An 11775-nucleotide genomic window follows, 5' to 3' on the forward strand; every position below is an offset into this window, starting at 1 on the left:
CACTGCTCCCACTTGATGGTGCTTTTAACTGAGCCAACCAGACATTCTAGTTCAGGTTGCTTTTTGTTCCACTAAATCGTGATGTTTAAGATTGTGCTTTAGTTTTTATATGTGAAACTTAGATATTTTAAAAATGAACTGAAAATGAGCCCAGGAGTTTGTCGGTTCTTCAGACCATGGCTCGTAGCCTAGTCGTTGCGCAAAATGGTCTCTAATAAATCGCTTAGTAACCAAGGTACAACAATGCCAAGTGACCAGATGTGTCATGTTATCCATGCGACACCCCCGTTTACATTAGATACCCTGATACAATGATTGATGGCCAAGGTCACTATGATTCTTCGCAATTGTAAGCCATTCTCTCAATGATGCAGTTTACACACAGTAGTAACCTAATAACTGAATAACACATATGCAAACTGGCTTAATATATATTATAAACATGCAACAAGCGTGGAAATATGGACATTAAAGAAAATACGTATTTTACAGTTCATGCATTATATAAATCATTCGAAATGTATAGGCCAAAAAACATATCAATATTAGATTTAATCTATATCTCAATTTAAACGCGTTAATGTGTAACTGTTATAGGCTACTTTCTATGTCACTAACAATTAGGACTGTATAGACATTTATAATACAAATACAAACAATAATAGTGGTCCTCTGTAGCTCAATTGGTAGAGCATGGCGCTTGTTATGTCAGGGTAGTGGGTTCGATCCGCGGGACCACCCATACGTAAAAATGTATGCACACATGACTGTAAGTCGCTTTAGATAAAAGCGTCTGCTAAATGGCATATTATTAATAGCAACAACAACAATGATAATTATATATTTGATCAATTATATAATAATAGGCTAATATATTTTACATAATATTTTTAGGTTATAGCCAAGGGCATAGGCTACAACTATACGATCATGCATCGCACAATGCACTTCAAGTGACTAGGGTTCAACTAAGCCGTAGCCACATGAAACCACACCTTTGCATAATATCAAATAGCCTACACGTTTTGTTCCAATACTAAAATTAATCATTATGCTACATGCTGCTATTCATAGGCTACAGTAAGCAACTTCTCATCCCCGATAACAGTGCGTTTTGATCATCTCAGCAATTTAACTGTAAATTCTCATTATACACTACCGTGGGATTTCCCAAAGATATTATGTAGGCTGCAAGTGTTCATTAGTCTATTACCGAACCAGGGTTATGTTCACTGTTGTAGAACGGTTGTCAGTCATCATGCAGGCTTGGTGATAATATTCATATGTTGGCTAAGTTGTAAATATGGCTGACATTTATATATGACTCAAGAATCATAGGAAATAAGTGAACATAGGATATTTTAGCTGGATATAGAGTATCTTGTAAAATATAGCTCCAACTGAATTTAAAATCAAATAGGATATCTACGCATAGATATCTAAATGATATTGCATGGAATGAAAAATGTATTTAATTCAGAAAACTTTAGCAGATTGTAGCAACAGGACTAAATCGCTATATCTATTGTAAGGATGAGGCAGGGATGCCAATGATTGCTGTGAAGAAAGTGATATGAAGCATCATCAGCTGTGGTATTATGACACCCTGGGGGAGGACAACTTGAATCAAGGCACAATGATTTTATTGTGGGCAGTTCGGAATCTTTGCATGATAATAATGCTGTTGCCTAGTACTGCAGGAGCGACCATCAATCAATACAGAATACATTACTGATGGGGGTTTTGTGTACAGCCACTTTACTGCTGAAAGACTAAGATTATCCTCCCTGCTATCACTATGTTCAAGAGTATAGCTAAGTCGTGGGGAATACAAATAAATACATTGGCCTCATCCCACTTTTCAAATTCCACATTAAGCCAAAGTAGTTAGTTAGTTTGGATGTATTCATGAGGTCCCGTGGAGTGAGAAATACCTTCCACTCACCCGCACTGTGAACCCCCTTGTGCTGTTTGAGATTCATCATAAGTGCTCTGTTGACTAAATACAACACCTCCTGAACAGGGATGCATAAGATAGGCCCAGCGGTCAAGCTATTATCAATCCCTGGTCTAAAGCCTGATGACTAAGACACTTCAGATGTAGTCAACGGCCATATCAAGACACTGATGGCATGGCATTCTCAAATCAATCAGTTCAAGTTTTAATATATCGACCACTCGAGGAGAGCTGAGAGAGGGAGAGCTTCTCCACTCACAAATGCCAGGGAAAGTGGGGTTGATTTCCACGGGAAGATGCACGGAAAAAATTTTAATCAACATGAGGGCGCACTTGTGTGGTTTTGTGTGAGCCCTGCAGAGTGGCTGAGACTCCTGATCTGGGAGTAGTTAATATACATTACCTTTGGTTTGTATCATAGACAGGCCTCTCCTATTAAAAGGTACAGCAATTTTTCCTCAGCAATACATCCTAGCCCTGGGTGCCAGTCCTGATGAATGGAAGTCTTTGGCCCACTAAGAGCAGAGAGACAAAGTAGAAATAAAAGCCTTGTTTTCCATAGGCTGAGACAAAAGTGCCTGGTTCAAAAGATTGGAGAATAATATCATTTCTTGTGTGGTGATGGCACAATGTGGGGAGAGAGGAGCTGTGGAGTGCTGGGTGGTGGGTCCAAAAAATTCCATCTTCTCACAGTTCCTCTTGGAAAGGCAAAGGTAAGGAGACAATGGCTGGAGAGAGAGGGACTCAGTAAAGTGGTAAGGTGTTTCCAAAGAAATTAGTTTAAACTGTTATGACAATTCTGGCATTTTCCATCAACATGTTTGAATCAAGCACCTTGGATGGAACATAAAGTACATGTATCTTGGGTGGAGGATTTGAAATGATTAACTCTTGGCGTGGAATGCATTTTGTTCAGGGTTAGGCCAGTCGCTTCAATAAACAACTCAATATATTAACCTGTGTAGTATAGGCCAAGGACCTAGAATGCTGAATACGCTATTGCCACATGAGTCTTGAGACACACATTACATGCCAAATACGGACACATACATACATGCCATACTCAAGGCCTTTAACTAATGGCACCAAACTCAAAATTAAGAATGTTTCTGGTTCACTTGGTTAACCGTGAAATAACTATTTGCCCATGGAGTCACATACTGTACTGAAAAGGCAACATTGAGCAACACTTGTTGCCATTGACATAATACTAAGTGTCTATTATTTAACGCTATAATTGTCTGGAATGAAAACCAGCACTCACACTGTCTCATTGAATGGTGCAAACCCTATTTTTGACCAGTGATCAATGGAAAGACGAACAAAACACATTTACAGTGGAATGTTGAGTATGCTTCCAGGATTTGCTACATGGTCACTGTTGAAATGCCTTCAAATAAATATACTTAAAACATTAAGGCTTTCAATAGATGTCCACCAATTGTTAGACAGGGACCACATCTGTACGAGAAGGCTTTCAAAACAGTTAGGTTCGATAAGCAATGTATAAGGAGGGAGGAGCGTTGTTGGGTGCTCTTTCACTGCTATAAGAGTAAGGTAGAACACCATCCCCACACTGTCATTTTCCATCAAGGTGGACAATAAGCATTTCCCAAGGTGAAAGCTGAAGAGCAGAATCAAGTCACACAGTTATGACCAGCTCAACAATGTCTTGCTCTCTGTTGCAGAGGCCTTTATAATGGGTGGAGAAGCATAAAGAGCAAGCAGACTGTCACAATGAAATGGAAACAGTGCAGTCATGCACCTTTTCCACCCAAACGATTCCCCACGCTTCGCCATTGTTCCCCAAAATGAAGATGTGTGTGCAGTGATAAAATATTTGGTTTGCCTCACACCATAGGTTCATAGTGAAATAACGGAGCGAGGAAGCTCATATAGTATTATTGTATACATTCATAAACCTACATAATGTATGGAAAACATGGACATGGGATGATATTGATTAAAGAGCAAGCATGTACAATATCAGATGGACATTGCACAAAAGATGGCCTCATGGAAATAAGATCAGTGGGAGCCATTTTTGGACTATTCAGACAACCTTTCAGTTAAACCATGCTTTCACCAGGACCTTACATTCCTGCAAAGCTAAGATTTATGTCATTGTTTATAAATCGTTATATAAAATATCAGTTTGACCATGGAACATAAAACCTTTTTGAAAAGTATGAGTGCTCCTTGTGAGCAACAACAAAACATTGAATCATGTGCATTCTGGGATTGAAATGACAGGCGATTAGTTAATTGCAGGTAAGGTACTAGAGCCTACTGAAATGCCATTCAAGGTGTTTAGCCACTGGGATGCTCTCACTACAGCTAGTTCCACACAAGAACTATCCAGATGACATAAAGAGACAGGAATGCCAATGGTGGAGGTGTTTCCATTTATATTCAGAGTCATATTCCTGTAAAGCTTAGAGATGATCTCATGTCAAATGCTGTTGAAGTAATATGGCTACAGGTTCACCGGCCTCACCTAAAGCCTATTCTTGTGGGAAGTTGCTATAGACCACAAAGTGCTAACAGTCAGTATCTGGATAATATGTGTGAAATGCTTGATAATGTATGTGATATCAAGAGAGAGGTATATTTTCTGGGTGATTTAAATATTGACTGGCTTTCATCAAGCTGCCCACTCAAGAAAAAGCTTAAAACTGTAAACAGTGCCTGCAACCTGGTTCAGGTTATCAGTCAACATACCAGGGTACTTACAAACAGCAAAGGAAATAAATCATCCACATGTATTGATCACATCTTTACTGATGCTGCAGAAAACTGCTCTAAAGCATCCGTCGGATGCATTTTGTTGTGTTACAGCCTGCATTTAAAATGGATAAAAGTAAGATTTTTTGTCACTGGCCTACAAACAATACCCTATAATGTCTAAGTAGAATTATTGAAATTTCTACAAATTAATAAAAAATAAAAAGCTGAAATGTCTTGAGTCAATAAGTATTCAACCCCTTTGTTATGGCAAGCCTAAATAAATTCAGGAGTAAAAATGTGCTTAAAAAGTCACGTAATAAGTTGTATGGACTCACTCTGTGTACAATAATAGTGTTTAACATGATTTTTACATGACTACCTCATCTCTGTACCCAACACATACAATTATCTGTAAGGTCCCTCAGTCAAGCAATACATTTCAAACACAGATTCCACCATAAAGACCAGGGATGTTTTTCAATGCCTCCCAAAGAAGGGCACCTATTGGTAGATGTCAAAAAATAAAAATAAAACAGACATTGAATATCCATTTGAGCATAGTGAAGTTATTAATTACACTTTGGATGGTGTATCAAAACACCCAGTCACTACAAAGATACAGGCGTCCTTCCTAACTCAGTTGCCGGAGAGGAAGAAAACCGCTCAGGGATTTCACCATGAGGAGAATGGTGACTTTAAAACACATACAGAGTTTAATGGCTGTGATAGGAGAAAACTGAGGATGGATCAACAACATTGTAGTTACTCCACAATACTAACCTAACTGACAGAGTGAAGAAAAGGAAGCCTGTACAGAATACAAATATTCCAAAACATGCATCCTGTTTGCAACAAGGCACTAAAGTAATACTGCGAAAAATGTGGCAAAGCAATACACTTTTTGTCCTGAATACAAAGTGTGATGTTTGGGGCAAATCCAATACAACACGTTACTGAGTACCACTTTCCATATAATAATAATAATATGCCATTTAGCAGACGCTTTTATCCAAAGCGACTTACAGTCATGCGTGCATACATTTTTGTGTATGGGTGGTCCCGAACCCACTACCTTGGCGTTACAAGCGCCAGGCTCTACCAGTTGAGCTACAGAGGACCACATATTTTCAAGCATAGTGGTGGCTGCATGATGTTATGGGTATGCTTGTAGTCATCAAGGACTGGGGAATGGAGCTAAGCACAGGCAAAATCCTAGAGGAAAACCTGGTTCAGTCTGCTTTCCACCAGACACTGGGAGATTAATTCACCTTTCAGCAGGACACTAACCTAAAGCATAAGGTCAAATCTACACTGGAGTTGCTTACCAAGAAAACAGTGAATGTTCAAGTTACAGTTTTGACTTAAATCTACTTGAAAATCTATGGCAAGACCTGGAAATGGTTGTCTAGGAATGATCAACAACCAATATGACAGAGCTTGAAGAATTTTGAAAAGAATAATGTGCAAATGTTGCACAATCCAGGTGAGGAAAGCGCTTAGAGACTTACATAGAAAGACTCACAGCTGTAATCGCTGCCAAAGGTGCTTCTACAAAGTATTCAATCAGGGGTGTGAATACTTATGTAAATGAGATATTTCTGTATTTCATTTTCACTAAATGTCCTACAATTTCTAAAAACAGTGTAAGAAACCCTGTCCTTTAAGACCTCAGTGATGACGTCACAGCTACCACAAGCTGGCAGAGTGTTCAATTCATTAACAAGTGCAGCTCGCCACCTGCTGCTGTGAACACAAATCTCAGTTTTGGACATTATTTCCTTTCTGACCAATTTATTCATCACTGTGAGTGAATACCAGAAATGTAAGTAAGGTATTTGTTTTCCCCCTGTTTTACTGACAAAGTTGTCAATAGTTTAAGAATATTTTCGTCATTATTACAGCATTATGTATCTCGTTTTTTATGCTAACTATCTAACATTGTTTGCTAAATTTTTGCCTGTCATTGTTAGATGGTTAGTCCGATGTTGCTAGCTACTTGTATTTTTGTTTCAGTCATTGGATTATTATAACAGATGAGAGCTGTATGTATTGTTTTGTTATTTCTAAGTGAATATGTGCCTTATCTTAGTATTGATGCCATTGTATTCATGTTTATTATTATTTTCAGAGCACATCTTGTATGGATAAATGGACAGTTAATTGGATAATCACAGCTGCGTGACATAGCACATAATTACAAACGTTGTTAATCTCCAACATTAAAGAACCCTAAACGGAGGAACTGTCTCTTTCACCATCTCTCTAATAGGAGTAACTTCACCTACTCAATCAGTGTATCAATTCCAGAGGCATCACCCTCTAATTCATGGTCCTTCAGAGTCGGATTGAGTAAGCCACCCGAAGATATGGATCCAACACATACGGAAGCACCTAACCCATCCGTGCGGCCCCGTTCACAGAGAGAAAGACATCCCCCAGCTCACCTGGGTGATTATGCTGTTGAATATTTTTCTAACCAGGAACAATGGCTATCCACAACTCAGGCACCCCCCTCATTAGGACGAAGGAGTAGTTGAGCGGACATCCGATCAGTGAGGAGTGCCACAAACTCCAGATATAGTGCCCATTCATTGGTGAGCCGCTTCCCAGAACTATCCGAGGAAAGAATGAAGCTCATGGAGTTTAATGGCCTACAACCTCAGCTAGAGCAAGATCACAATGTCGACGTAGTGTCGACGCATAGCATCCAAAGCCAGAGAAGCTCAGTGACAACAGGAAGAAGCTCAGCTTCGACAGGAGGATGCTCACCGGGCCCGAGAAGCAATAGCTACACAGCTGAACAGGCAGCGGCATCTACAGAAGGTAGCTAATGAACTAGAGCTAGCCAAATGTATACACTCACTAACTGTAAATCACTCTGGATAAGAGCGTCTGCTAAATGACTAAAATGTAAAATGTAAAGTATCCTTTCTTAACGAAAAGGATGAAGGTTTTGATGCAGCCAGAACCCAGATGACTCAGTCAGAGCGGAGGAGCCCCTCACCAGCACTGTCTGATGAATCATGTGACAACTTTGTGTCAGTCCCAATGACACAACCACAACACGCCAACCTAGGAGGAAGAGGCGGAGCCTATGAAGACTCACATCATCTTCTCCTTGCCTACCTGATGCACTCATCACCAGCTCCCGTTGTTCTGTACACAGCTCCAGCTCCCGTGGTTCCGCACCCTGTTCCAGCTCCTGTGGTTCCGCACCCAGCTCCTGTGGTTCCACACCCTGCTCCAGCTCCCGTGGTTCCCCACCCTGCTCCAGCTCCTGTAGTTCCGCACCCTGCTCCAATTCCCGTGGTTCCCCACCCTGCTCCAGCTTCCATGGTTCCGCACTCTACTCCAGCTCCTGTGGTTCCGCACCCTGTTCCAGCTCCCGTGGTTCCGCCCCCTTTCCAGCTCCCGTGGTTCCACACCCTGCTCCAGCTCCTGTGGTTCTGCACCCAGTTCCAGCTTCTGTAGTTCTTCACACAGCTCCAGCTCCTGTGGTTCTGCACCCACCCAAGCTCCCGTGGTTCCACACCCTGCTCCAGCTCCTGTGGTTCCATACCCAGCTCCAGCTCCTGTGGTTCAACACCCTGGACCAGCACTTGTGGCTCGATACCCAGGACCAACACCTGCAGCTCCATACCTTGGACCAGCACCTGCAGCTCCATACACCGGACTAGCACCTGCAGCTCCATACCCCAGACCAGCACCTGTGGCTTCATACCCAGGACTAGCTCCTGCGGCTCCATACCCTGGACCAGCATCTGCAGCGCCACATCCTGCACCAGGATTTACACCATACCCTGTTCCAGGTGAACCCTACTTACCTGCGGGACAAAGCATGCCTTATCCAGCTCCAGCAGAACCAGGCTTCCATCCAGTCTTAGGTGTGCCCTATCCCAATCCAGTAGCACCATATCCTACCCCGGGACAGATGGCACCCTACCCGGAGCCTGCTTCGCCACTTGGCACGGATCAGTTGATTGCCTCATCATACGGCATGCCGAATCCGTCATTGCCCTACATCATACGGTAGAGAGAGTGACTTTGCCCTCCACAAGATGGCCCTAGATGATCAGTCACAGTACATAAACGAGCGGTATAAGTATCAAGTGCTCCTGGCCTGCCTGAAATTACATTGTGAAGTCTAGCTGGCTAAGGCCTACATGCACGAAGTAGAAGTAGAGGCCTAAGCATTGTTGTTCACTAGTTTATTCCAATTAGGGGAGGGCTGGTAGGGTTAGAAAGTAATAAAGGAAAATATATTTTAAAAAAGGATATGTGTATATGTATGTATGTATATCAAATCAAATAAAATCAAATTTTATTGGTCACATGCGCCGAATACAACAGGTGCAGACATTACAGTGAAATGCTTACTTACAGCCCTTAACCAACAGTGCATTTATTTTAAACAAAAAAAGTAAGAATAAAACAACAACAAAAAAGTGTTGAGAAAAAAAGAGCAGAAGTAAAAATAAAGTGACAGTAGGGAGGCTATATATACAATAGAATAAAGTGACAGTAGGGGAGGCTATATATACAGGGGGTACCGTTGCATAGTCAATGTGCGGGGGCACCGGCTAGTTGAGGTAGTTGAGGTAATATGTACATGTGGGTAGAGTTAAAGTGACTATGCATAAATACTTAACAGAGTAGCAGCAGCGTAAAAGTATGGGGTGGGGGGGCAGTGCAAATAGTCCGGGTAGCCATGATTAGCTGTTCAGGAGTCTTATGGCTTGGGGGTAGAAGCTGTTGAGAAGTCTTTTGGACCTAGACTTGGCACTCCGGTACCGCTTGCCGTGCGGTAGCAGAGAGAACAGTCTATGACTAGGGTGACTGGAGTCTTTGACAATTTTGAGGGCCTTCCTCTGACACCGCCTGGTATAGAGGTCCTGGATGGCAGGGAGCTTTGCCCCCTGTGATGTACTGGGCCGTACGCACTACCCTCTGTAGTGCCTTGCGGTCAGAGGCCAAGCAGTTGCCATACCAGGCGGTGATGCATCCAGTCAGGATGCTCTCGATGGTGCAGCTGTAGAATTTTTTGAGGATCTGAGGACCCATGCCAAATCTTTTTAGTCTCCTGAGGGGGAATAGGCTTTGTCGTGCCCTCTTCACGACTGTCTTGGTGTGTTTGGACCATGATAGTTCGTTGGTGATGTGGACACCAAGGAACTTGAAGCTCTCAACCTGTTCCACTACAGCCCCGTCGATGAGAATGGGGGCGTGCTCAGTCCTCTTTTTTTTCCTGTAGTCCACAATCATCTCCTTTGTCTTGGTCACGTTGAGGGAGAGGTTGTTGTCCTGGCACCACACGGCCAGATCTCTGACCTCCTCCCTATAGGCTGTCTCATCGTTGTCGGTGATCAGGCCTACCACTGTTGTGTCGTCGGCAAACTTAATGATGGTGTTGAGTCGTGCCTGGCCATGCAGTCATGGGTGAACAGAGAGTACAGGAGGGGACTGAGCACGCACCCCTGAGGGGCCCCCCGTGTTGAGGATCAGTGTGGCAGATGTGTTGTTACCTACCCTTACCACCTGGGGGCGGCCCGTCAGGAAGTCCAGGATCCAGTTGCAGAGGGAGGTGTTTAGTCCCAGGATCCTTAGCTTAGTGATGAGCTTTGAGGGCACTATGGTGTTGAATGCTGAGCTGTAGTCAATGAATAGCATTCTCACGTAGGTGTTCCTCTTGTCCAGGTGGGAAAGGGCAGTGTGGAGTGCGATAGAGATTGCATCATCTGTGGATCTGTTGGGGCGGTATGCAAATTGGAGTGGGTCTAGGGTTTCTGGGATTATGCTGTTGATGTGAGCCATGACCAGTCTTTCAAAGCACTTCATGGCTACAGACGTCAGTGCCACGGGTCGGTAGTCATTTAGGCAGGTTATCTTAGAGTTCTTGGGCACGGGGACTATGGTGGTCTGCTTGAAACATGTTGGTATTACAGACTCAGTCAGGGACATGTTGAAAATGTCAGTGAAGACACTTGCCAGTTGGTCAGCACATGCTCGGAGTACACGTCCTGGTAATCCATCTGGCCCTGCGGCCTTGTGAATGTTGACCTGCTTAAAAGTCTTACTCACATCGGCTACGGAGAGCGTGATCACATAGTCGTCCGGAACAGCTGGTGCTCTCATGCATGCTTCAGTGTTGCTTGCCTCGAAGCGAGCATAGAAGTGGTTTAGCTCGTCTGGTAGGCTTGTGTCACTGGGCAGCTCGCGGCTGTGCTTCCCAGGATGATCAGTATATGTATGATCAGTATATGTATTTATATGTATGTATGTATGTATGTATTTATATGGGTATGTATGTATGTATGTATGTATGTATGTATGTATGTATGTATGTATGTATATGTATGTATATGTGTATATATATATATATATATATATATATATATATATTTGCAAAAAATATACAGTGAGGGAAAAAACTATTTGATCCCCTGCTGATTTTGTATGTTTGCCCGCTGACAAAGACATGATCAGTCTATAATTTTAATGGTAGGTTTATTTCAACAGTGAGAGACAGAATAACAACAAAAAAATCCAGAAAAAAGCCTGTCAAAAATGTTATAAATTGATTTGCATTTTAATGAGGTAAATAAGTATTTGACCCCTCTGCAAAACATGACTTAGTACTTGGTGGCAAAACCCTTGTTGGCAATCACAGAGGTCAGACATTTCTTGTAGTTAGCCACCAGGTTTGCACACATCTCAGGAGGGATTTTGTCCCACTCCTCTTTGCAGATCTTCTCCAAGTCATTAAGGTTTCGAGGCTGACGTTTGGCAACTCGAACCTTCAGCTCCCTCCACAGATTTTCTATGGGATTATGGTCTGGAGACTGGCTAGGCCACTCCAGGACCTTAATGTGCTTCTTCTTGAGCCACTCCTTTGTTGCCTTGGCCGTTTGTTTTGGGTCATTGTCATGCTGGAATACTCATCCACGACCCATTTTCAATGCCCTGGCTGAGGGAAGGAGGTTCTCACCCAAGATGTGACGGTACATGGCCCAGTCCATCGTCCCTTTGATGCGGTGATGTTGTCCTGTCCCCTTAGCAGAAAAACACCCCCAAAGCATAATGTTTCCACCTCC

The sequence above is a fragment of the Coregonus clupeaformis genome, chromosome 29, assembly GCF_020615455.1.
Source record: "Coregonus clupeaformis isolate EN_2021a chromosome 29, ASM2061545v1, whole genome shotgun sequence".
Lineage (NCBI taxonomy): Eukaryota > Metazoa > Chordata > Actinopteri > Salmoniformes > Salmonidae > Coregonus > Coregonus clupeaformis.